At 37.7% G+C, this 27,084-nt stretch overlaps 1 protein-coding gene and 1 long non-coding RNA gene across 2 annotated transcripts in view; one reads left to right on the forward strand and one right to left on the reverse strand.

Annotated features, from left to right (window-relative positions):
* The window catches only part of lhx5 (LIM homeobox 5), a 96,799-nt gene that overhangs the window by 49,397 nt on the left and 20,318 nt on the right, over positions 1-27,084 (forward strand). The gene's annotated exons all lie outside the window — the stretch shown is intronic.
* Positions 1,980-27,084, reverse strand: part of LOC129423967 (uncharacterized) — a 54,075-nt gene continuing 28,970 nt past the window's right edge. Inside the window, exon 3 of the long non-coding RNA XR_008637919.2 lies at positions 1,980-2,642. This is a non-coding gene — a long non-coding RNA (uncharacterized lncRNA). The remainder of the gene's footprint in view (positions 2,643-27,084) is intronic.

Below are 27,084 nucleotides of genomic sequence, written 5' to 3' on the forward strand. Positions count from 1 at the left end.
CCTTCATGACAACTGTGAGGGGGGTGAATTTTTTGTAACTCATACATTTAAATTATTTTAAGCCTTAAAAGATTAGTCCATTTTCTTAAAAAAAAATCCAGATAATTTACTCACCACCATGTCATCCAAAATGTTGATGTCTTTCTTTGTTCAGTTGAGAAGAAATTATGTTTTTTGAGGAAAACATTTCAGGATTTTTCTCATTTTAATAGACTTTAATGGAACCCAAAACTTAACACTTAACAGTTTTAACACAGTTTAAAGGGCTCTAAAGTATCCCAAACGATCTCCGGTAATGTGACGCGCCAGCGCGATCTCACGCAATACGTCAAGAGGTCACGGAGGACGAATGCGAAACTCCGCCCCAGTGTTTACAAGTGTGGAAAAAGAGGACCGTTCCGACGTTGTTGTATGTCGAATGATACTAATTAATGTCTTTGTATCAGTTTATTGTTTAAAATGGTCCGCAAATGTGCGTTTCATATATGTAACACGTGACCTTTCCACGTCACTATGCAATTACGTGAGGTGGCGCTTCACAGGACTGGAGATAGATGAGAAGTTGCAAAAAGTGCACATTTTTTATTTTTCTTGTCAAAAATGAAAATCGCTTTGCTAGATAAGACCCTTATGCCTCGTTTGGGATTGTTAAGGGGGTTTTCACACCTGCCTTGTTTAGTTCGATTGAATCGTACCAGAGTTCGATTGCTCAGTTGGTGCAGTTCGTTTGGGCAGGTGAGAATGCAGCAATCGAACTCTGGTGCGCCAGCTTGCAGAGGTGGTCTCGGTACGCTTTCAAACAAACTCTAGAGCGGTTCGTTTGTGGTGAGAACACGATCCGAGATCGAACCGACCTAACTGCAAAAGTACTGCGCATTTTGGACTAAACCAGCTGCCGTAGTCAGAGCAATCAGTGTGGTGTGAAATGGAACCAAATCTGCTAAAAAAGTTACAATGTATCATTTTTTGCTTTTGGTCCGGACCAAATGAACCGAATTACAGATGTGAAAACGCCCTAAGAGTCTTTTGAAACTCCGTTAAAAAACTGTTAAGTGTTGAGTTAAGTGTTAAGTGTTGGGTTCCATTAAAGGGGTCATAGCATGTAAATATCTGACTTTTTCTATGTTTACGTGCTATAAATGGGTCCCCAGTGCTTCCATCAACCTAGAAAATGTGAGAAAGATCAACCAAGTAACTTTATTTGGGTAAGCCATTTTCTGCAAGCATGTGAAAAATTAGGTTGTTCAGATTTTGCCTGTTTTGTGAGGTATAGGTAGCAAGGCGAATTACAATTATACCGCCCCGTTTATCTGCACTATCCAACCACAGCACTGCCATTTAGTGCAGAGACAGAGAGAGAAAGAAAAAATACTTGATAGCATAATTGAGTACAACAAACCACCATCATTATGTTCAGTGTTTGCATTTCATCCGCTCATTTGCATTTTAAACGACACACCCAAAATGGCACACTTTTGCTCAGGCCTACAAATTAGCAAGTTAAACATGCTGTAATTAATTATCTGTGGAGTATTTTGAGCTAAAACTTCACATACGCACTCTGGGGACATCAAAGATTTATTTTACATCCTTAAAAAAATCTCATAATATGACCCCTTTAAAGTCCATTAAAATTAGAAAAATCCTGGACTGTTTTTTTTCAAAAAACATAATTTCTTCTCGACGGTACAAAGAAAGACCTCAACATTTTGAATGACATGGTGGTGAGTAAATTATCTGGATTTTTTAAAGAAAATGGACTAATCCTTTAAACTTCTGCATAATTAAGGGCGTGGCCACTTAAATGAGCGTCCAAGATGGCGACGGCAAGCAACGCCTACTTTAAGCTTCAAAAACAATCTTCACAAACCAATGGGTGATGTCATGAACACTACGTCCAGTCTATGATCATAATACATGTTTAAATTTAGCAGATGCTTTTATCCGAAGTGACTTAAAGTGCATTCAATAGGCCTTTTTTATTAGTATGTTTTTTTCCCTGATGACTTTCAAAGGCCATAAAAGTTGTCTGTTTAAATTGAATGTCTTTATCAGAAAACAGGAAAGTATAAAGGATTGCATTGATGACTTTATAATTCAGTTTAAGTTGTTTTAACAAACCTTCGTTGAAAGGTTAATTTTATTTTATTCTCAGTGTTTTCCCCCAACTTTTACAATTACAACAATTAAAACTTTATGTAACCTTGAAAAACTCACTCAACTAGTGAATTGTCACTAAAACAGTGGAAATCATAGACATGTAATTAAATGTTAAAATAGATTTCTGTAACTTTACAGGCACTGATACATAAAAATTTCTTCATACGAAGAAAATACACATCTGCATATTATAGACACATTAACATTGTTGTTCCCTTTGAACAACCCACACCCACCCAATTCCATCACCAACATAGCAGCAATAATAATTCTTCAACCTCTCTCTTACTCTGTCTGTCTCTCTCTCTCTCTCTCTCTCTCTCTCTCTCTCTCTTTCTCTTTCACTGGCAGCAGTATTTTTCACACTCACTCTTTCTCAGGCTCCGTCTCTCCCTCCCTTCTCTCCCTCGTCCGCTTCTCCCTTATCTCCTCTCCGCCGTCCTCAGTAATTATTATTATGTGCTGCGGAGATAATTTGAAGGCTGTGAGGGAAGAGAGAGAGAGAGGAGGAATAAGACAGATGAAAGAAACAGTGACTATGGCTTCTTGGACTGTGGCTTCTTATCTGACCTTGGGCAGAGCCACCCATTGTTAGGCAAATCTCATGAGCGAAGACGGAGGGAGGGTGTTTTATGGGGCGATAGCAGAAAGAGAGAAATGGCTGGAGAGCGACGAAGGAGGCGGAACACAGACCGTGGAGGGGTAAAGCCATTCAGAGGGTGAGGGAGGGAAGGAGTGAATGGCGGGGACTTCATTTTTACAGCAGTGTATTGGCAGAGGCGCTCACAAGCTCTTGTCAATAAAAGTCCACATTCAGATGGAGGGAGAAACGCCTCTTTCTGTTGAATTCGTCGGTTTTGCACAGTCAAAGCTCAGGCACAATCGTCTTTCTTGCTAAATGCGTTACAGGCAGGACACCTGGTCCCTCTCCACACAGTACAGAGACGATGGAAAGTCTCGCGCTCAGGTGTTACGCTTCTGTGAAGACGAACAATTCTGTCTGCGCGCGTGAGATTATGAAAGCGGTAAAAATCCTCTCTCGATCCATAAGCGCCTCTATTACCCCGAATTCTCTTTTCCACTGATATATAAATGATTGCTTGGCTTGTACAATGGCAAAAAACCTGCCCAGGTGGAGTCTAGGTGTAATTTGAGTCATCTGCCTTTCAACACGCTTTGCTGGAGGAGGTGGCAGGGATAGGGAATTAAAAAGCATGCGTGTGGGTTCTTCTGCCTGTTTAACCAATTTATAACTTCTTTTCTGAGGTTATGTTCACCGGGGAACTTACGCTGTCTAAAGAATGCCAGAGGAGGAACAGCGGGGTGTTATATCTGTCTCATCATGCATGCGTTCCTCTACTGCTTTAAATATCTGCAGCATCATGGAACGTGGAAACTGGCTTGATATTTTTTGGGCAAAACAAAACAATTAAAAGTTGATAATTTGGTGGATCATAGGAGGCTTTTGTTTGGGTAATTCGATTAGGGATGTAAACGTCAGTTCTGCACAACAACTAATCTTTAGAAATGAACATTTAAAACATTTAAAAGCACTGTATGTTTGGTTGTATTTGCAAGGTGTTGGATGTAGAGCTTCAGTAGTTGCATATTAGCGAAAATGGGAAAAAATCATTTATTTCAAAAATGTTTTTATACTTACATGAAGTGTTGTTTTTAGGAAATTTAAAAAGTAATACAGTACTCTGCAAAAGTCTTAGGCCACCATGCCAGAATTGGATTTGGTGTTTTTGCAATGTTATAGTGATCATATGTTTCTAGATCTCTTTAATAGAATGCATCCAGAAAATACAGGAAATGTGTATATAGTATTAAAAACTATAAAAATGTAAACTGATGTGTCAAGTATTTAGGGTAAACTCCCCTTCCACTTGAGCAATCTCTTAAACCTAAATAAAATTAAATCCTAATTTCTAATTTGAAACAAATTTAGTGTTTTTACTTTATTCTGCTCAAAAACACTCAACATGTGTTAAGTGCCAAGAGAGGTCACACTAAACACAGAAGATGCCTTAAGAAGACATTTCCTGTATTTTCTGTTTGTATCTTAATAAAATAGATTGAAAAATAAATAAACACATTAAAACTTCTAAAACAACAAGTCTGGTGGTGGTGGCTTAAGACTTTTGCACAGTACTGAGCATAACTGCATGGTGTGCATAAAAGTCACATGAGCATTATTTAACAATAACTTCCAAGAAACCTTTATACCTTCCCATTCATGTTTAACATGACTTTGTCTTCTTCAACTAATAATAACGGCTAGTGAGGTGGCTGCAGTATACGTTACCCTACACTCTAAAAACAAACGGTGCTATATAGCACCAAAAGTGGTTCTTTGCTCGTAATCATAGAAGAACCGTTTTTAGTGCCATATAGCACCGGTGAAGCACCTGTGTAGAACCATATAGTGCTATGTAGAACCAAATGTGGTGCTATAGTGGTGCTATATGGCACCTATATGGTTCTACACAGGTGCTTCACCGGTGCTTCACTGGTGCTATATGGCACTAAAAACGGTTCTTCTATGGTTACGATCAGAGGTGGGTAGAGTACCCAAAATCTGTACTCAAGTAAAAGTACAAGTACTTATACAAAAATGTACTCAAGTAAAAGTAAAAGTATCAATCTAATTATTTACTTGAGTAAGAGTAAAAAAGTATTAGATGAAAAAACTACTCAAGTAGTTAGTTACTCGTTACCTCCAATCTGATATAGAAGCAGCGCAAAAGAATTTCAGACTACTTGGAGGGTTTTCACAAATCTCTCCTTAAGAGTCTCATTGTTCTGCTTATATACAAGTAAAGCAGCCTATCTCAGTCCTGCAATGGGTACATTAACATCACATAACGTGTCATTTGAGAAAAAAATCTCAAACACACACACACAGATGTTTTCTGACGGTTAACTCTATATTTAATTTCATGTTCACAACACAAACTTATCAGCATCTGCCTTTAAACATGCAAACAGTAAACAAATAAGAACGTGTGTGTCTGTTTGTTATCATCTTTTTATATGATATATAGGTTATTTTCATTGCCATTAAAGTGCAATTACTGAACATAAACAGGAGCTTAATAAAAATGATCATTTTAGATTTTCATATGGAACTTATCTGTTTTTGCAAATCATTTCTACATTTATTATAATATATAATACATGTTTCTTTCAAATCAATCTTTATTCTTTTATTTTTATTCATTCATTCTTTAGGAAGGATTTAAATAAAATACAATCCCGTTTTTATTTGAATGTATTTTCTACACATTAGTGAGGTGTCCGGATTTGTGTATAAATGCAGTCATTACATTATGCTGTTAAGTTTGATTAGTTGTGGGGAAATGATATGGAAATGTGCAGATGTGAACGTGTTGTTTGTATGGTTTAACTTACATTAGGATTTGTATTGTAATCGCTTGCACAAGAGTGCATATGGCAAAAAAACTCGGACAGTGTGTGAAATGACCATTAATAGTGTTCAAATAGACATAGGCTACTGTGACACTTACTTCAGGTTGGATCTTGAATTCGTGTACGCTGAGATGTCAGCTCGTTTATTGAACAAAGCATGCATCACATTATGAAACTATTCTTGTTGACCTCTTGGATTGAAAACATATACCGAACTTGAAGCCACGCATGGTCTGCCTCCGATAACTCGCACAACGCACACGCGCCCTCATCTGCTTCTCCTATCATCTACGCGGCCGCGCGGTCGCGCGCGCTAAAAGGGTGACCGCGCGGTCGCGCGCTAAAGGGTGACGCCGCCTGGTTCGCGCAACGTTCGAACAGGCCCTATAAACTTAAAATATATATATATATATATTCATTAATTATTACCATTTGACAGTAGCGCAGTAACGCCGCCGAATGTAGCGAAGTAAAAGTACAGTTTTTTCACTAGAAATGTACTTGAGTAAGAGTAAAAGTACCCATCCTTAAATTTACTCTAAAAGTACTAGTTACCCGAAAAATGTACTCAAGTAAATGTAACGAAGTAAATGTAATTCGTTACTACCCACCTCTGGTTGCGATTCAAATCAACAGTTTTGGTGCTATATAGCACCGTTTGTTTTTTTAGAGTGTACTAATATTTGTCACTATTTTTATAATGACTTTTTGTGAAATTATATGCATTACATCAATTAATGCAACTGCTGTAATTTTGTAATACTTTTTATTGAAAATATCATTTTGCAATATCAATATTATTTTGCAAACTTTGTATCAACAATAAAGAATCTTAAAACTTTAGAGATCCACCAATATAATAATCGGCTATCGGCCGATAGTTTAGAAACAGCCGATAGTCATAGCCGATATATCCTGTCAATCACAGGTAAATGCAATGAATTTGAGCTCTTTGTATAGAAAATATAAAGAAACATCACTGATTAGTTATATTATTATATGAATGAATAACATTCAGAAAATAGTCTTTAGAATTTATTTAATGCAAATTAGAGGTTGTTTTTGAAGCTTTGATTGTGTTACTAGTGCACAATATAACATGTGTTCATGTTTCATGTGTAAAAAAAGCTGTATTTTTCCACACACTTTACTTATCCCTATAGCGCTGTTTTCACTGTTCTAAAAATGATGTCTTCCTTGTTCTATGAAGTCCCTCCTTTAGAAATATGCATCGAGTTCTGATTGTGTAGTTTGTTTAGTGTGTTGTGATTCGATAGCATCTTAGCTTGCCGTTAGCTATACGGACTACCGGCACATCCGGGAACTTGACTGTAAATTTCGTCACCGCCCCTTTTTGGGGGAAAACAAACCAGACTTCGCATAGACTTCCATACAAAATAGCGGAACAAAGCAAACGTTCGTACACAGCCGGCAGGGGTAAATAACTTATGAACTCACTCAGATTAAACATGTTGAGTAATTATCTGTCCACCGTGCCTGCCATAGAGTGCGAAAGATACATTAACACATTTAATTTGGTCAATATAAAAACATGTCCCTTTCATTCTCCCAGCGTCAAATTTGTGTAACAACGCTATCCAGTGATTACTGGAAAATCACTAAGCCAGTTAGTTGTATGGCTGGACGGAAAAGAGCACTCAGTACTCTAAATATAAAGACATAATATATAAATACGAAGTAACTTTCAAATACAAAGTACAATCATTTACTTGCTTCCCTGTTGACTCGATGAGGTACAAGTAAATGTCGGGGTAAGACACCTCTGGCAAATAGGGAGCGTTATTACACAAATTTGACGCTGGGAGAATGAAATGGACATGTTTTTATATTGACGAAATTAAATGTGTTAATGTATCTTTCGCGCTCTATGGCAGCCATGGTGGACAGATAATTACTCAACATGTTTAATCTGAGTGATTTCATAAGTTATTTACACCTGTCAGCTGTGTACGAACGTTGCTTTGTTCTGCTATTTTGAATGGAAGTCAATGGAAGGTCTAGTTTGTTTCCCCCAAAAGTGGGTGTGAACCACTGATCTATATAAATGACTGGATTGCGCATAGAACGCTTAACGTAACAGCGTGAGGTGAAGCCAGCGCAGAGTTCGAGCCGCCATCTTGGTATACCCAACCGGCAGAGGGCGTCATTGACTTCCATTCAAAATCATGTTTTAAATTCACCCGCTTTACAGCGTATCAGTCACGCAAGATTATTTTTAGGATATGTGTACGTAAATTAACTGTTAATTCTGGTGTTATTTGCAATGTTTATGTTTTAATCGGGCAGGAAAATGGATTTATAAAAAAACGTTAAGGTGAGTGTGTCTGCTGCGTTCTGTTAATGACACGGGTATAAATAAAGTTTTTTTGACATTCAGCTACACGGTCAGCGTTATTTCTCTAAATAAGTTTAGGTAACTTGTAAGTTTAGATAACATAAAACCAGCAAATTATTGCATGCACATACGGTATAAAGTATGATTATTTATTTAGATTTCAGAATGAGCATGTTTGTCATTAATACTAAATATGCTGCGGTCTGTCTGCTGATCTGATAATGTAATGAAGATGTATAATAACTGATTAAAAACTAAAATGTCCAACTTTCAGTAAATAACTATGTACATGCTTAGGACGTTTGTGTTGTAATAATGTACAGAGTAACTTCAGATATAAAAACGAAGACTCGTAAAGTGATGTTTTATCATTAAAATCTGATCGGGTCCATTGATTTAATAGAATGTTTGGGTATACCAACATGGCGGCGCGGTGGCTTCACAGTTGTGACGTCATGCGCAATCCAGTCATTTATATAGATCAGTGGTGTGAACCTGTTCAGAGACATTATATGACATTGCGTAGGTTGTGCGTATATGGCAACGGACGTATTCCTGTGGGCGGAGTTTAGTAAAAAACTGTTCTACTGACGTCATTAAAGCAGGAAGTAAAGGGCTGTAGTCCATTCCGTGTAGGCTTTAAAAGGGGAATTCTGTTTAAGAAAACATATCGCCTGGCAGTGAACTTTGATAATTTTACAGGTATTATTTATGCTATTATAGCAACATTACACACTGGTTTAAAAATGGGATCAGGAAGAACGTGACCTTTATATAACCGCCAAACTGTAATCTGTATATCGGCAGATATCAGTCTGAAAAATTTTAATATTGGTGCATCTCTATTTTAAATTTAAAACCTGTTGCAGCTGCACTGCCGAAAATATGTTATGCTATGTTATATTGGGTTTGGGTAATTTACAATATATAGGGGTGGTTTTCCGGACAGGGATTAGCTTAAGCCAGGACTAGGACTTAGTTTAATTAAGAAATATAACTAGTTTTAACAAACATGGCTTACTAAAAACATTACCTGTGTGCATTTTGAGGCAAAACAAAGGGCACTGATGTATTTTAAGATATGTCAGTGCGAGTTGTTTTCAGTTTAAACAGCTCCTACAATTATTATAGCTAGGTTTACACGTGCATGTTATTTCGAAAAACGGAGACATTTACCTTTGGCGCCCTTCGTTTACACGTAAACGTAGATTTCGCCTCTAAAAACCGATGCTTTCTAAAAACTCCGGCCAAAGTGGATATATTGAAAACCTTTGTTTGCACGCTTGCATGTAAACTGAGACAAAAGTATGTTTCAACGGCCAACGTCACAGTATGCACCAGAGCTCGCACCTACGTCAAAAGTGCAACCTATGTTTACATGTGACTGCTACTCTGAGTGCTTCCATGATCACATTTATGTTTGTGCAAACTCGTTTTGTGTGTTTGTATTTGCAAATATAGCTGCTCCATTGTGTCGAGGAGCAGAGACGAGTGCTCGGAGGTCAGCAATTTTACGCGTTTGACTTCATGTGGCGCTGCAAGAACCGACAGGCGGATGATGTCAACGTACCGCGAGAGCGAGTTGAGAAATCACACGTAGAGGTCTTATTTCGAATCGCTCTTGCGGTACTTTGACGTCATCGAACATCTATTGCAACAACTCCTCACTCCAACACGAAGAACCAGTCCGCGTCACCACCAGCGCCGCCGGTGATTGGCTTGAGCTTCTCTTGACGGCATATATACACGGTACGTGTAAATTAACACTTTTCTGAAAACTGACATGTGTGCACACTGTTATTTTTGAAACCAGAGAGGTTGAAATGTCCGTTTACACGTGTAAACGTAGCCTTAGTCTAGGACCAGTCTAATCCCTGTCCGAGAGACCGCCCCATAGTGTTTACATGTCTTAATTTAAATAAAAATGATATTGGTTTACAACACAGCAAGTAAGACTTTTACAGAGAGAAGGGCAGCTTCATTCTAGACTAGAGCATTTGATTTAGATACACCTAGTTTTTATATGCTTGAAAGAGAAAATTTGTTTTATGGGTGTAAATGTGAATTCATTACTATGCGTAAACAGCAAGATACAAAAGTATGCATATAAAAAATCTTTGATTTTGTTACCACCAGTTCTTTGGAATGCAAAGAAAAAAAATCTGAATTCTACACCACATCTTAGTCAGTAATCAAATCTAAGAAAGAATTTCGATATTGACCATGACTTTTTTGTACTTAACCCTTGCTTTCACAGGAAGCACACAAGATGCTCTCTCCAACATTCCCAAAAAATAAAGCTGGGATAACACGGATCAAGCACCGGCTTGTGAAGTTGATAATATACTTTTACAATAAAATTAGATACGAATTTCATTATCAGTCTTTTGGACCCCACTGTATGTGTGTGTGTGTGTCTGTGTGTGTGTGTGTGTGTGTATGTTTTATCCAAACGTGTGAATGTGTGCGAGGCTGCGGCTGCTGCTCCAGTGCAGTTTCTCTCTCTCGTTCACTATGAGCTGAAGTAATAAATCCCCATCAGCGTTGTCCACGGGCTGCTCGGCGCTGACGTGTGGCCTTTCCCCTTAATTACGTTCCATTCTGCAGGAACAACACTGCGTCCTTCTGACAGATTTAAAACTGCCCATTCTGGTAATTAATGGCTCCCTGTGTCCTTCACAAGGTGCAATAAGTACAGTGTGTGTGGGGGTGATACTGAAGAAAAGAAAGAGTGTGCAAACGGGATTGTGCGTGTTAGCGTGTTCATATGCTGATGTTTGCGTAGGTATGTGACAGGTTGTGCCAGGATATATAAACTGTGAAATATAGTTATGTATAAGACTAGTCTCTCTCTCTCTCTCTCTCTCTCTCTCTCTCTCTCTCTCTCTCTGTCTGTCTTTTTCCCTGGTATGGTTTGCTCTCTCTTTGTCAAATTCTTTATGTCCCTGATCAACTAGTGATGGCACTTAGAAAAGGTCCTGACAGTGGGTCATTCATGAAAGGCAGGGCTTGTATTGTAAAACAAATAGACGGGTGAAGATGCAGTCTGGAAAAACTGACCTTCATAGAATTAGCATGGCCTTTCCTTTAGTTTTCCATTCAAACTGACTTCACATCCCGACAATTTGGTAATGTTATTTTTTTAAATCAAGGCATTTCAATACTGTAGTAGTCATTCAAAAATTAAAACCCCATTACTTTTATCCAAACCGACTTACTGTGCATTCAAGCCAACAACTATGCATCAATATTTGTATTCCCTGAGATCGAACCCATGACATTTTGGCACAATATAAACGCAATGCTTTTCCAGTTGATTTACAGGAACAGTCTGTTCTTTCAATTACTTTCTATTAAAAAATAACATAAATTAAAATCCATTTTCTGTTAAAGGATTTTTCAAATTTACTCACCACCATGTCATCCAAAATGTTGATGTCTTTCTTTGTTCAGTCGAGAAGAAATTATGTTTTTTGAGAAAAACACTCCAGGACTTTTCTCATTTTAATGGACTTTGGTGGACCCCAGCACTTAACGGTTTTGATGCAGTTTGAAATTGCAGTTTTAACAGAGTTTTACAGGACTCTAAACGATCCCAAACGAGGCATAAGGGTCTTATCTAGCGAAACGACTGTCATTTTGGACAAAAAAATAAAAAAATATGCACAAATTCTTGTCTATGTCCGGTCCTGTGACACGCCAGCGCGACCTCACGCAATACGTCATCACGTCAAGAGGTCACGAATGATGTAGCGAAACTACGCTCCAGTGTTTAAAACTGTGGAGAAAGAGGACCGTTCCGATGTTGTTGTATGTGGAATGATACTAATTAATGTCTTTGTGGCAGTTTATTGTTTAAAATGGTTTGCAAATGTGCATTTCATATATGTAACACGTGACCTTTCGACGTCATTACGCAGTTACGTGAGGTCGCGCTGGCGCTTCACAGGACTGGAGATAGACGAGAAGTTGTGGTTTAAAAGTGCATATTTTTTATTTTTCTTGTCGTTTCACTAGATAAGACCCGTATGCCTCATTTGGGATCGTTTAGAGTCCTTTGAAACTCTGTTGAAACTGCAATTTTAAACTGAATTAAAACTGTTACGTGTTGGGGTCCATTAAAGTCCATTAAAATGAGAAAAGTCCTAGAATGTTTTCCTCAAAAAACATAATTTCTTCTCGACTGAACAAAGAAAGACAGCAACATTTTGGATGACATTGTGGTGAGTAAATTATCTGGATTTTTTTAAGAAAATTGACTAATCCTTAAATTTTTCTTACGATCACAGCTGGCTGAGGCTTGTAGGTATTATTTTTACATCAGAAATGGCCCCTTGGTGAAGTACAATGACGTATAGTCTACCACAAACGTTTCACACTGATTATCATGACAACAACAATGCTCATAGTCCATCGCACACACACACATACACGTAGATGCTTTGCACCCTCTGAAACACATCCAGGGTGCTTCAAATCTCAAACTTTTGATTGCTGCCTCATTCATTCTTCGTCAACCTCTTGGTCTCCTGGCTGTCTTTTAATTTGTCCCCTTTCAGTCTAACATCCAGAGCTCAAACAAACAGACAAGCCCTGGGCACAACCAAAAGACTCCCATTCTGAATGAAGGGCATTAATAGCGGGTAACCTTTCATTGATGCGGCATACTGATGAAGAGGGGCTGATCTGATGAGTAGGGCTTGTACTCTGCCTTTTCTTTAAACCCAGAGGTGGTGAACCTCTGACTCTGGACACCAGGCCAGGTGCAAAGATCTTCTTTAAGGTCTTTTGTTCAACATGTTGTTCACCATTATCGATGGCACTATTGTCAGTGCTGGATGATGTTCTTTCCCACACTCTTTTCCACTAATCTCGCCCCTCCTGTTTCTGTTCTTGATCCTGTTCTGTGTGATGTAATGAACCCATATACTGAAACCTTTTGTTTGGGTCCACTAAACATTGCGTTTTCTTGTGTTCACAATGTTTGTAGATTTTAAGAAGTTATTTAGGATAACATAGAAGTTTTTGTATAGTTAAATGTTGGTAATTCAACTTGGTAATATGCAACAAGTTTGGACAGAGCTGTTTAATAGTTTTTTTTAATGGATGTTTCTGATTCTTGCCTTATTGTATTCAATAGATTTTGTTTTCTTAACAATTATATGTTGATATTGTAGTTAGTAGTAGGAGAATAGAATTTAGAATTAAAAATATTATTTTACATAAGCATTTGTGCAATTTGACTTAATATTTACTAATAAAAAAGTGCTAAATAAAAGCTCGTAATCATAGGGGAACCATTTTTAGTGCTATTAAGCACCTATATAGCACATTTGTAGAACCACAAGTGGTGCTAAGCATGACTATACTGTAGCACTATATGGTTTACACAGGTGCTACACAGGTTCTACATTGGTGCGGATTAGCACGAAAAATTATTCTACTATGATCACGAGCCAGTGAACCGAAATGTCTTAAGATAAGAATACTAAACTAAACTTAATAATGCATAGTCTTTACTCTATATATTAAATAAAGATTCATCCTTGTTAAGGGCCAGATTTACTAAAAGCTTGCCCCAGCGCAAACAATCATTTTGGCGTTCAATAACGACTGGCGGGATTTACTAAAGACGCGCAGTGGATCATTAGCGCTGAAAGGTGTGTTCTAGTTATTTTTGCTAAGTTAACTTATTGCATATGCATTTCTAGGACTTTCCCTTTCAGACGCAATTTTTTTGTGAGGACAGTATTTAAATGATTCACGCAATGTGATTTACTAATGTTTAATGTGTGTTATGACAGGCATTTATGCCATTATTTATGCAGAAAATAGCCAGTCCTTCCAGAAAAACAGATTTTTTTGTGATTCTTATGGGCAAAAATCCTTGATCTTGCGGCACATTTTCTTAAAAAATGCGATGAAATATGCGGGGTATTTATGCAATTTTATGTGATGAAATTACGGGAACTTGGCAAAATTGCGGGAACTTGCAAAAACTGTTTGCAGCTTTTGATTGATGTTCACGTTGCGTAATTACGTCACTTCCTAACATTCACATGATAACAAGGGACATGGCTGCGCATGTGTGAAGTAAATGCAACATTTTTCATTTTTCTGCTAAGATTATGAAATTATGCAAGCCCCGCATAGTTTGCGAGCAGAAATCTGCAATTTATGCAGCGAAAGTGCGGCGTATTTAAAAAATGCGGCCCCCACATAAATATGCGGCCTTTGGCTGATTATGCATTGAATCATGCGATTGCATAATCACGTTTTTCTGGAGGGACTGAAAAGCATGTCTTAAATAATTTTGTGCTTGAAATGGCTGCAATTGTTACTAAAAAAGAGGCATCACAAAGAGCATGCGATACAAGGCAGAGGATAATGTTAACATGTAACAGTTTCTTTGGAATGGCAGAGGACCATATTCAAAAAATATTGTTTGCCACGCCATGTTATTTTTTATTTGCAAAGTAAATAAAATAGGAGTCACTAGGAGAAGTCACACAATAAAGTGTACTATGGCTTCGTTAGCTGGGATTACACACCCCGGATTTTCCACTGCAATGTCCGTGATGCTAAATACAAGCGCTTTTGTAATTTGTAATTCTAGTTAATCTGGCCCTTAGTTACAATAATCAGTCAGTTTTTTCATATTTGTCTTTTTTTGCTTTCTAAACTGTTCACGTTCACTTAAGACATAACAGACTAACGGTGGGTTCATACAAGCTGCGTTTGAGGCATCAAATTCGCGCCTACCGTGTCTAGTTTGCCGCTTAAACGTTTTAAGTTTACTCACTTCATTCTCGCGGGAAATCCGTGCGTGAAATTCTAGTCATCAAGACATTCACGCTGAAATTTGCGTCATGGGAGGGGCTTCTGCAACTCTGCTCGCTTCCTGTAATTACGTTACTACTAGAGCAAGCTCCTGATTGGGTAACGCGATCGCAAGTTAAATTTTTTCAACTCGCGCGTTTCCTGCAGCAATGCTTAATTTGCGCCATTCGCGCAAACTAGACGCGCGAATGAGGCGGAATCGCGTCTACCGTGCCACGCTAAATGCCTCATTCGCGCCGCGAGACCTCCAGGCGCGCGTCAACACGTCTTTACATAGACTTAACATTGAAATCATTCACGCTTTACGCCTCTACCGCAGCTTGTGTGAACGCAGCATAACAGTAAAAATTTGGTATAAATATGTCAGTTCACCGCAAGAAAACATTAACTTAGTATTTGCGTGCTGTCTGGAGCGTTAGGATGCTTACGCTTGGATATGCGCACACACAAAACTTCTCAAAGAGTGGGTAAGTGTGACATTGAGATCTCTTTCGCGTCATCTTGTGGTGGTTGAATATTAAAATTGGCAAGGCTTAAAAACACATGCAAAACTTTTATGATGATCCAGCACTGGACTGATCAGGAAAGTAACAATTCCATTATCTGTACCAAGTATCGTTCACGCATGGCCCCGGACCATCAACCACTCCTTATTGTCGAGCTCTGCTTGAAAATGTACATTTTTGACCCAACCATGGGTTGAAACAACACACATAGGTAAATTTAAACCCAACAGTTTGTTCTATATTTTATGTCTATATTAGACTCAACCAAGCATTTTTATGTATATTAAATACGGGTAATGTACAATATATATTAGGGGTGCGCCGAAAAATCGGCTGATGATGTTTGCTATGCTTCTAGATAAATTATGTTGAAATGCCACTACATCCAAAAGCCAGAGGGCGCTCGTGCATAAACTCAATATGCGCTGCAGACAAAGAACCATACACACGCAGCTCCAGGAAATGTCTTTATATCACTGTTCTTCAAACCTTTTCAAGTATTTTCTTTATAATAAATAATAATAGTTACAATGATTGTTTGATGAGTTTTGCTTTTTCAAATGTATGATATAAACAACTCAATCTAACAGTGATTTTAGATCGATAAGGACTTACTGATCAAAAGCCGTAGTACATGAAATAGCTGTGCATGTTATCGGCTGTATCGCCATATATATGCATTGCTTGAAATAGACACTTGGCTTAGTGCTTTTATTAGATCGCTTCATTTCAAACTTCTCTGTCCCTCGCTGACTCGCATACAAACATTCACACCTACACATCCATAACCTATATTACCTTTAATTTTTCTAATTGTACGGGATAGGGACTTTATTGCATCTGCCAGCGTGCCTGTGTGACTGCAGTAAATGACGCCCAAACAGCTCTTGGTAGTAATTACCTAAATGGGCTCATTCAAAAGCTCTTCATTGTAGAATCAGTTAATTAATTAGCTGTTTCACTGACAGGATAATGGTGAAAGCATGCTAAATAGATTAGTCTGGAACTTGATTTATTGTTGAAAGCCACCCCCCCTTTTTTCTGTTTATCTCTCACTTTCACTCACTGACTCTCTCTTGTCTTTTTCCATCTCGAACACCCACATGGGCACAAAACGTTCAGAGACCAATCCAATCGCAAATGTAATGCGATATCTAAATTTTAAATGGACAGTTTACCCAAAATTAAGTGTTTTCTCGCCATTATTCACTTTCATTTTGGCATATTGATTTACTTGTGTGACTGTCTTTGACTATGACTGTCTTTTACATATAAATGATCCTGTCTGGGAAATCCATGTTAAAGTCTTACAATTATGAGATTTGGAGCATCAAAGTTTGATTTCAATATCGATCACTTTAATTTCAAATTTTGACATGGCCTTACTTAGTCAATATTAAACACATTATGATTATATTTTCTTTACATTCTTTGCAAAATGTTCTTTACATTGTGTGGATGATTTTATATAAAATTACTTTATAAGAAATTACTTTAGCTGGTTTTTCACAGGCTGGGTCACATAATGAAAGTGGATGGAGACCAGAGGCTTTCAAACTTCAAAAAGAAACATATAACGCATACATACAAAAAGCATTTAAGCCATATAAGAGCTTTGTTTGAGTAACAGACTGACTAATGTCTGTTCTTATTAAACACAAGCCGTGGTCACTATTTACTTTTTTGTTTGTATAAGATAATTTTTGCTATTTATAAGTCATTTTGTGTTGAGTAAATGATGACAGAATTTAAATTTTAGGTCAATATATTATCCGCTGTATAAATGATCTCCTTATATTGCCTGAAGCTATGGTGTAGCACACAAAGTGATGATCAATGGGACAACAGGGGTTTAAATCCAGCTCCCCATCCCATTCCAACTCCAAACCGTTAAAATAACTTTTTATATTGTTTTTAATACCACCATTTACACCGAACGGTCCGGAAACGCATCTTGGAGATCATGCTGAGACGACTAATACACTCAGCAAATCTTGACACACAGTTGACACACTTTTATAACATTTTAATTGTAGTTCCTTCATTAGTTCCAAATCTCTGGATCACATTTCTGCTTGTTTTTTACATTTTTAATTTATGGATCATTTACGACCGCTTCTGGCACATGGCTGTAGATTTACACAAGCAAATAATGTTTTTTTACAAAACAGAGTTTTCATTAACGTATAATTATTTACATGCACATGATGCACTTGTTAATGACACGCACATATGACGGTTTGTATTTCCGTAAGAAATTAAATTTTAATGCGGCATGAAATTCTGGTGCTGTATATGTTGGAGTCAGATATCAATCATCTCTTTTACATACATTATGTTTGAATAAATATGGAAATTGATAAATATCTGTCCTGCTCTAAATGTGACAGCGATCCTCGGTCCTCCATTTTCCCTTGGGAATGTAAACTAAACTGCCACTGCCACAAATGGAGTCGCTCCAACACACGTAATTTATAAAGCAATTCCAGAAAGCTCACCAATAATTCTCCACATAATTAAAACACAAAAACGCCCACTTAGAAAGGCAGTATAACTTAATAAAGCTTATATTTCTTTAAACATGATGTCATAGATCACAAATACCTTTAAAGCTGTTGAAAGCAAATTAAAAGAGAGAAAGAGTTTGGGAGAGTGAGGCGGAGAGAAAGAGAGTTGGAAAATCTCTTGATTAATCAACAAAGAGTGAGCGAGCTCTCCTACCGAAGCCAATCAAAGTGAGAGCGGCTCGGGGTTTAGCGTGGCGTGCCAAATCCTCTTGTTGCTCCTGCGGGGTCCGGAGAGCTGGGAGGGGTGTCTCCTTTTGTCTGCACAAAGCCAACCTAACGTGCTTTCACAGCAACAAGGGATAGGAGGGCTGTTTTGGGGGGCCTCGAAAACAGCCAACAAGAGGTGTGAATGAGATGCTATTCACCCCCGCAGGCCTTTACACTAATTCCAGTCCGTCGGTCCGCTCTTTTCTTTCTTGTCCGCGTCTGTGCCGCGACAAAACAACAAACAGAGAGAAGAAGTGAAAACAAGGGATCCTGAGGGCTTAGTGTGCTTGTAATCCTTTAGCACTTCTGACCCGGTGTCAACGTCTAAGTCTCTGACCTCTCCATTCAGGGCCTATGATGTATGTCTATAGTCTATCGCTCACCCTCCCTAAAACTCGCCCTCTCCTACGGGCTCTTCAACACCATGTTCCTTTAAGAAGCCGTGGCCAGGAATCCAGGCTTTGAAACACCTCATGGGTGCTGAAAGGGGTTTGTAAGCTGCCTAAGCAGGAGAGGTTTGATCGTGTTGCTTTTCTCCCACCATTTAATTCATGTTTAGAGGCCATCTCGTTAACACGATCTTCCTTCTTTCTTTTTTTGCGCTCTCTCTCTTCAACCCTGCTCCTCCATCGCGTCCGACTTCAAAGAGCACTGCCGTACGGAGAAGAAAGTCATTTCTTTCATGCGTCCCTTCTTTTTTTGCGGGTGGCTTTCTTTCCTTCGATCTTTAGCCGCCTAAGCAGCTGAGGAGAAATCATCTCACTTTCTCTGACCATTTTGCATTTGAAAACAAATAATTAGACGAACGGGGGGTAGACGTTGGATGTGTGTTTGGAGGTCTGGTTAGTTGAATAGAGAGATTGGACCCCCATGCTAGCTTCCTTCTTGCCACCAATGAAATCTACCTGCGTTAAGATGTGGATTCCAGAAATATTTGATTTGTTCCAGTCTCAGGAGCTATCTGTATCATAGGCAAGTTTTTACATTTATGCAAATCCAGAAACTTACAATGCATTACAAGATATACATTTTTGTTAGTAGGTGTGTTGCCTTGGAATTGAACCCATGACCAGGGACAAACCCAGCTGTTGGGTTAAATAATGCAGAACATGTTTATATTTGACCCAAGAATGGGTTAAAACAACCCAGAAATTTGGGTCAAAACCACCATAGGTTAAAGTACAATCCAACGGGTTGGGGTTGTCACTTTTTGACCCACCATTGTATATAAGGCTGTCACAATGATTAAATAATTGTCTCATCACGATTGTTTGATCACCGCAATGATTGCACATCTCTCTAAAAAACACAAGGGGGAGCTGCAGCGCCTGTATAAACGAGACAGTATCAGATTACTTTTAAATGTGTTATGTGTATTAAAGGAATAGTCTACTCATTTTCAATATTAAAATATGTTATTACCTTAACTAAGAACTGTTGATACTTCGATAGGCGCTTCGATAGCATTTAGCTTAGCCCCATTCATTCAATTGTACCATTTAGAGATAAAGTTAGAGGTGACCAAACACATCAACGTTTTTCCTATTTAAGATGAGTAGTTATACGAGCAAGTTTGGTGGTACAAAATAAAACGTAGCGCTTTTCTAAGCGGATTTAAAAGAGGAACTATATTTTATGGTGTAATAGCACTTTTGGGAGTACTTCGACTCGGCGCAGTAACACCCTCCTTCTCCCATTATGAGAGTGAGAAGGGGAGCGGACTTTTCAGGCGAGTCAAAGTACTTCCAAAAGTGCTATTACGCCATAAAATATAGTTCCTCTTTTAAATCCGCTTAGAAAAGCGCTACGTTTTATTTTGTACCACCAAACCTGCTCGTATAACTACTCATCTTAAATAGGAAAAACGTTGATGTGTTTGGTCACTTCTAACTTTATCTCTAAATGGTACAATTGAATTAATGGGGCCAAGCCAAATGCCATCAAAGCGTCGCAGCGCGCTCCAGCGCCCACGTGCACGCACACAGACGACAGAGGGATGCATCAACAGTTCCCAGTTAAGGTAATAACATATTTTAATATTGAAAATGAGTAGACTATTCCTTTAATATTTACTGCCAGGTAAACCTTGCAAAAGATTTTATTTAAATAATCACAACAATGTGTGAAAATAATTTTATAAACAAAGAAAAAATGTATAAGGATTAAATGTCAAAGCAATAAAAAGTCAATTAATCGTTATAACTGTCAAAGCCCTAAAACAGGCAATTAATCGACATAACCGTCACAATTTATCAGACAATTAACTGTCCACCAAATGTCATAACCGTGAAAGCCCTAAATGTATATGCTGTTACGTTTTTCACAGAATTTTTTTGTAAGAGCTTTTAAAGGTGCAGTGTGTGAATTTTAGCGGCATCTAGTGGTGAGGTTGAGAATTGCAACCAACGCCTCAGTCCATTGCTCACCACTCGCTTTTGAAACACATAGAAAAGCTAGGGTAGCCGCCACCGGAAAAACATGTCATCGTCGGAGACAACTTAGTAAAAAAAATTGTCCTTTAAGGGCTTCTGTAGAAAAATGGCGGCACAAATGGCGGCTTCCATGTAAGGGGACCCTCTGTGTAAGTAGATAAAAACTTCTCATTCTAAGGTAATAAACACATAACGGTTCATTATAAAAGGTCTTTATACACCCCTGATAATATAGTTTTGTATATTATTTTGCATTTCTGTCAAGAGATCCTTCTAAAAATTACACACTGCACCTTTAAATAACCTATGACAGTCAATCCAATAACAAAAAATAGTAAATTAGTAAAAGTGATATTTATATTTCCGGAAACTTTTACATTTCTATGTATGCATTTGGACGCTTTTATCCAAAGCGACTTGGAAAATATTACAAGTGTACATTTATATCAGCATGTGTTCAATGGGTTCAAACCCATGACCTTTTGCGCTGCTAATGCAATGCTCCACTACTGAGCTGTACAGGAGCAAACAGGCAGATGGTAGCAGGTCCATATGTTATGTCTGGTCAAAGGTGCATTGTTCCATAGCAGTCAAAGTACAATAGATTCAAATCATCTTCCTTTTATGTAAAAAGACAATGTAAAGGCCGGTTTGATAATGTTCTGTGTGATGATTGAAGCATAGATTTTCTGAGAGAAGCACAATACTAAAACTGACAGACGCAGGACAAGTGTCAGAGGTTTATGGTAACAGCAGTTGTCTTAGCCCCCCTGGTCTCCACGCACTGAGAGAGAGCTGTGTAAGCTAGAGATATGCAGAGAGTGTGTGTGTGTGTGCGCGCGTGTGTGTGTGCGTGTGTGTGTGTGTGTGTGTGCGTGTCTGATCCTCGGGCAGAGATGGACCTGATAAGAGGCTTCAGCATTATCACAGGAGAGCAGGCGATGAAACACACACACATTAACATGCACATGCGAGCACCTTATTCATTACACACATACTTACACACTCGCATACATACACACATACTGTACGCTTTCATATACAAAAACTCAATTTGTTCAAAACACATGTAAAATTCAAGATGTACAATTTAGAAGTTATAACAAAATTGTGCTTCATCACATGTGCATACTGAGATTTTAAACGTATAGGGTGGGCTTTCATAGCTCGGGAGACAGGCCCAGTACTAGGCTAGCTGGACTGGGGCAGCAGTCAGAAATTGCTATAGATGGTTTCAGCAGCAACAACATAAACAAGCGGCTTTCGTGGAAAATGCGTAACTTCCGGTAAACTCCGCTAATAACAACAAATTTGTTTATAGTAGTTTATTTATATAACAAGCAAAATAAACAACATGTAGATTACATAGGAAACCAAAACATTTGTTTTTTTTCAACGAGGTATTTGTTTAAGAGTTCAGTTTCAGCAACTAGTCAGACCATTAAACAAACAGAAACCGGTAGTAAAGTTCCGACCAGACGCGTCTGACGTCCGCACGTGAGATCGATGAAACGGTCTATAAGAGACTTTTTTATGAAGATATTTTGCAGAGTACCAGCTGCCCCCAACCGAATTATAAAAGTTTTTAATGTAAACATTGTATAGATATGATAATGCGGTAACGACGTTCAATATGTGGCATCAATTAACATAAAGCATATTGAAAGAGACTTGCCATTGGCTGTTGTATTTGAATAAATAATGAGGTGAGTCTAAGATTAGGGGCATTTTTTGGATGTTTACTATAAATATAAATAGTTTTATATTAACTCATTCCCCGACAGCCATTTTTGACAATTTTTTGTGATTTTAACAAAAGTTTCACAAATGCCTTCCAGGAAAATTTTCTTCGAAAAATATATAAACATACAAATATATCAAATGAAAGAACAGACCCTCTGCTTACAAACAAACAAACAAAACGGGAAAACTGTTTTATCCTATCTATATTTTATTTCTATGCTTATAAACTATATATATATGAAGAGTTTCGTTTGATTTATTTTGTTTTATGGTGCTACTTAGCTGTATTTTTTAAGTTATGAAGGTTTAAATCAAAACAAACGAACTGCAGTTGAACTGAAATTAATTGGAATGCACAACCAAAAAACGAGATTTCTGAACAATTAAAAAAAACGGTGGTTAGCCATATATATACATATGGGTATTTTTCTTAAAAACATAAAAAATTAGCAAAAAGCTGACATAATTGCATTTTTGTGAAGGAATTTTGTTAGAGATCAGATTCAGAACGATTATCAAAACATACACAGAGTTTAAAATTAGTAAATAACGTTTTGGCTTCAGTTTTTTCAAAAATGTTAATTTTTCATAGCCATCTAGTGGATAATCGCGGTATTGCAGATTAACGTAAAATTCTTCAGTAACACTTTTTTATGTTTCCTCTTAATTGACCAGGGGCCTCATTTATAAAAACCATCCTACATTTGATCTTACGATCATTTAACAGAAATGCGTACGTGTGATTCATAAACTGAAGGTACGCACAGAAAACGCGCGTACCCCTTTCAAATCCATAAATCGCAAATGAACTTGAACTTGTGCGCGCAGCCGAGCAGTTTCAGATCTCCACCTTTAAACGATGCATAATTAATGTCAGACATATAAAAGAGCGCCTGTCAATATTTAAACCCAATTTCAAACAGCAAGAATGGCTTATATTTCCAAAAACCTGCAGCAATCAGACAAGCAAAAGTGCGTACGTCTGCTCAGACCCTGACGTGGCGCTAAGCACTTTTCCACGTCAAAGACAGTTTTTATAAATATGGACTTTGCCGTGGATTTTTGCCTACGCACACTTTACGATCAAATCTGTGCGTACGCGGGAAAAGGGTTAATAAGTGTTGTTATTACGTTTATGTTATAAGGAATTGCCTTTTTTTCCTAATATATATTTTAAAGATGCGTATTCTTTAAGTTGCCATCGTAATGAATATAGTTATTTTCCTGTGAGTTAAATACTGCTGAAGAGACTTCTACACTTTGTGATAGATAGATAGATAGATAGATAGATAGATAGATAGATAGATAGATAGATAGATAGAGATAGAGATAGATAGATAGATAGATAGATAGATAGATAGATAGATAGATAGATAGATAGATAGATAGATAGATAGATAATATTTTGTTGAAGTATCAAGAAGTACCACAATGTATTTCTCCAAAATTCCTTTTGAGAAGCAGGTGATTCCAATTTGCTTTCAATTTAATCCTATAAGAAACAATAAAAAAACTAAAGAAAAGCTTTTTCTTTCTTTCTGGTCTTCTTGAATAAAACATGTGCATTTTCACAGCTTTTTTAAACGGCAGCTGGAATTTTGAATAGTAAATAAACTAAAAATGTATATGTATAAATTACCCTTAGTTTGTCTCATTTCCCTCTTTGTTTATCCTTATGTCAGCAGCTGACAGTCAGCTATTTAGGTAAACATTTAAAATGTAAGAGATGAATATGTGATTACTTTTTTCCTTTGGGGACATACACGAAGCAAGTGTTGCGGGAGATTTGTCATTCACCTTTAAAGCATCATTCAACACAGATGTATTGAAGATTAATAGAGGTGATTTTAACATGCAGCATCTCTTACTCCCCCTTGTGTTATCATTGACCTTCAGGTCACACACTCAACAGCTATAACATGATGTGATTTATTATTCATGTAACAAATACATCTTTACTGTATGATGGTGACTAACATAAAAGTGCTTTGCAATATTGAAATGTATCAAACATGAACTTTAGTATTTTGTGTATTTCTGCCTGAAATATACCTTTATTTTAAGAGTATACTAACATTTTATTTTTTACGTTTTGATCTTAACCAACTTAAGCTGCCATCATTTTACACGTTTAGTGTAGACAACAGGCTTATCTTCTGCTCATTAAATGCTATTCAAGTAAAACATGAGCTATGAAATTTTACAATCATTCACTTTCCAATCGGAATGCCCGTTCGACTCAGTATCTCCATACTTGTGGATTTACACAGCGTTGATATAGTCTGGTGTGATCTTGAACAGTGTTGATTTTGTCTAATTTGGCCTCGATCAGCGTACAGAGCAAAGCGTTTTTGACAGCTCGCTGATGTTGATTTAGTCTCAGGCCTTATTAGCATGTGCCGTTGATTTGATTTTTACACTCCTGATGGTTTTTCAATGCGGAGCTGCTGTCAGATAGCTCCTCCGGTCTGTTAGACGTTCACATCAGGATCAGTTCCACCAAGGGAGCGCTGTTTGTACACTTCTAAAGATATTGATCCTCTGTAGAAGGCAAAACATTAGCACTAGCATGGGCTAGCACCGGGCCGCGCTAGGTAAATAGCTTTGTCAGGTCTGAGGAATCTGGTGCCGTCAAAGAAATGAATTGCCGCTGTATTTGCTGAACGTTTGCTGGAGGTGATCTCCGACTCGGCAGCTCACAGCAGAGGCTGATCGACGGGGTGTCAGTGGATCTCACGCTGTGCTCACAGCGTAGACACAATGCTTAGATTGTAGGCCACTGTGTAATTCTCTAGGTGTTCTTGGGCATCTTTTGTAAATACTAGAAGACTGACAAATATAAGTTTTGAATAGATGTGTGCCATCAAAAATAATCGTTAAGAGACTTTTAATATGTGTGTGGTTCATCAATTCAAAATATGTGGTCGGCGTGTTGAGTGAACCTATGTGCATCACGTGTTTTGTCAAAATAAGTGCCTGCTGCAGACGCATCTAAAGGGTTTATGCTCGCGTTTGCCAGATACTCGTATAATCTCTGTCATGCGTAATCAGAGTTTAATGTTAAGGAAGTGTATTGCGTGTATTTTGTGAACGTGAGCATCTCTTTTACCATAAACGGTTTTGACGCGTGTGCAGCAGGCACTTATTTTGACAAAACACGTGATGCACATGGTTCACATGACGCAACAAACACATACTTTGAAAACACGAGCAACACACATGACACTCCAACACATATTTTGGATTTGCGCCCCTCGGAAAAGCAGTCATGAGCCTCCACTGATAAAAAAGTGAGTCTGTAATAAGAGTGACGGCATGCTCATGCGTAAATTTAGTCTACATGCATGCATGAGTATAACCAAAACAAGAATGACGACCCACAGGATTGTGTTTGTTTTGCAGCTTAGTTCAGCATCACTTGTAATAAATAATAAATCCATCTTTTCGTCCATCTAAACAAAACTGCTTAATGCTTTTGGCATCTTGATTGATTGTATTTATCGCTCTGTAAAAGAATGCATATGTGCGCATAGCCCATTCTTATGAAATGCGTATAAATAACACGCAGTGTGAAAAGTCGTGCAATACATGTGCAAAAATTCCAATTTTTGCGTGCATATGATACCCTGGTCCTTGCTGTTTACTTATACGGTGCATCTTTCCGTGTCATTTTATTTATTGGTTTCTCTTATTTTTCAGGTTTTTTACCATTGTCTTGGGTTTGGGGTTAGATCAAGTTTTTGTTAAAGAAAATTACATCCTAACTCAAACCCCAATTCTAACCCCAACTCCAAGTGACCAAAGTTTAAAAATAGACAAAACATGAAGTAATATTAAATGGCATCCTAAAGCAAATCCCAAATCTAACCTTAAACCCAAGTGACAATGGTTTAAAAAAACTGAAAACAAATGAGAAACCAATAAAAAGATGCGCTGTATAAGTGAACGGGCAGGAATGGCATGCAAAATTGGAATTTGGTGTATGTATTGCACAACTTTTAACACTGCGAGCTATTTATACGCATTTCATGGGAATGGGTTGGTGCACAGGTGTGTAGTGTTTACAAAATAACATCACCATATACCGGACTGACATGAATAATTTTGAGTTTTCATGGATCTGCATCATTGCCGTGTCGATTTTTTTTTTTAATTACATTTTATACTATATTGTTGTTGTGTAAACGTAGCCTTAAAGGAATAGTCAATTTTCTTAAAAAAAAATAAATACAGATAATTTACTCGCCACCATGTCATCCAAAATGTTGATGTCTTTCTTTGTTCAATCGAGAAGAAATTATGTTTTTTGAGGAAAACATTCCAGGATTTTTCTCATTTTAATGGACTTTAATGGACCCCAACACTTAACAGTTTTAATGCAGTTTAAAATTGCAGTTTCAAAGGACTCTAAATGATTTCAAATGAGGCATAAGGGTCTTATCTAGCGAAACAATTGTCATTTTCGACATACAACAACGTCGGAGCGGTCCTCTTTCTCCACACTTGTAAACACTGGGGCGTAGTTTCGATACGTCATCCGTGACCTCTTGATGTCATTACACAATTACGTAAGGTCGCGCTGGCTCGTCACACAGCCGGAGGAAGAAAAGAAGTTTTGGGTTAAAAGTGCATATTTTTTATTTTTCTTCCAAAAATGACAATCTTTTTGCTAGATAAGACCCTTATACCTCGTTTGAGATCGTTTAGAGTTCTTTAAAACTGCCATTTTAAACTGCATTAAAACTGTTAAGTGTTGGGGTCCATTAAAGTCCATTAAAATGAGAAAAATCCTGGAATGTTTTCTTTAAATAACATAATTTCTTCTCGACTGAACAAAGAAA

The sequence above is a fragment of the Misgurnus anguillicaudatus genome, chromosome 9, assembly GCF_027580225.2.
Source record: "Misgurnus anguillicaudatus chromosome 9, ASM2758022v2, whole genome shotgun sequence".
NCBI classification, from domain to species: Eukaryota; Metazoa; Chordata; class Actinopteri; order Cypriniformes; family Cobitidae; genus Misgurnus; species Misgurnus anguillicaudatus.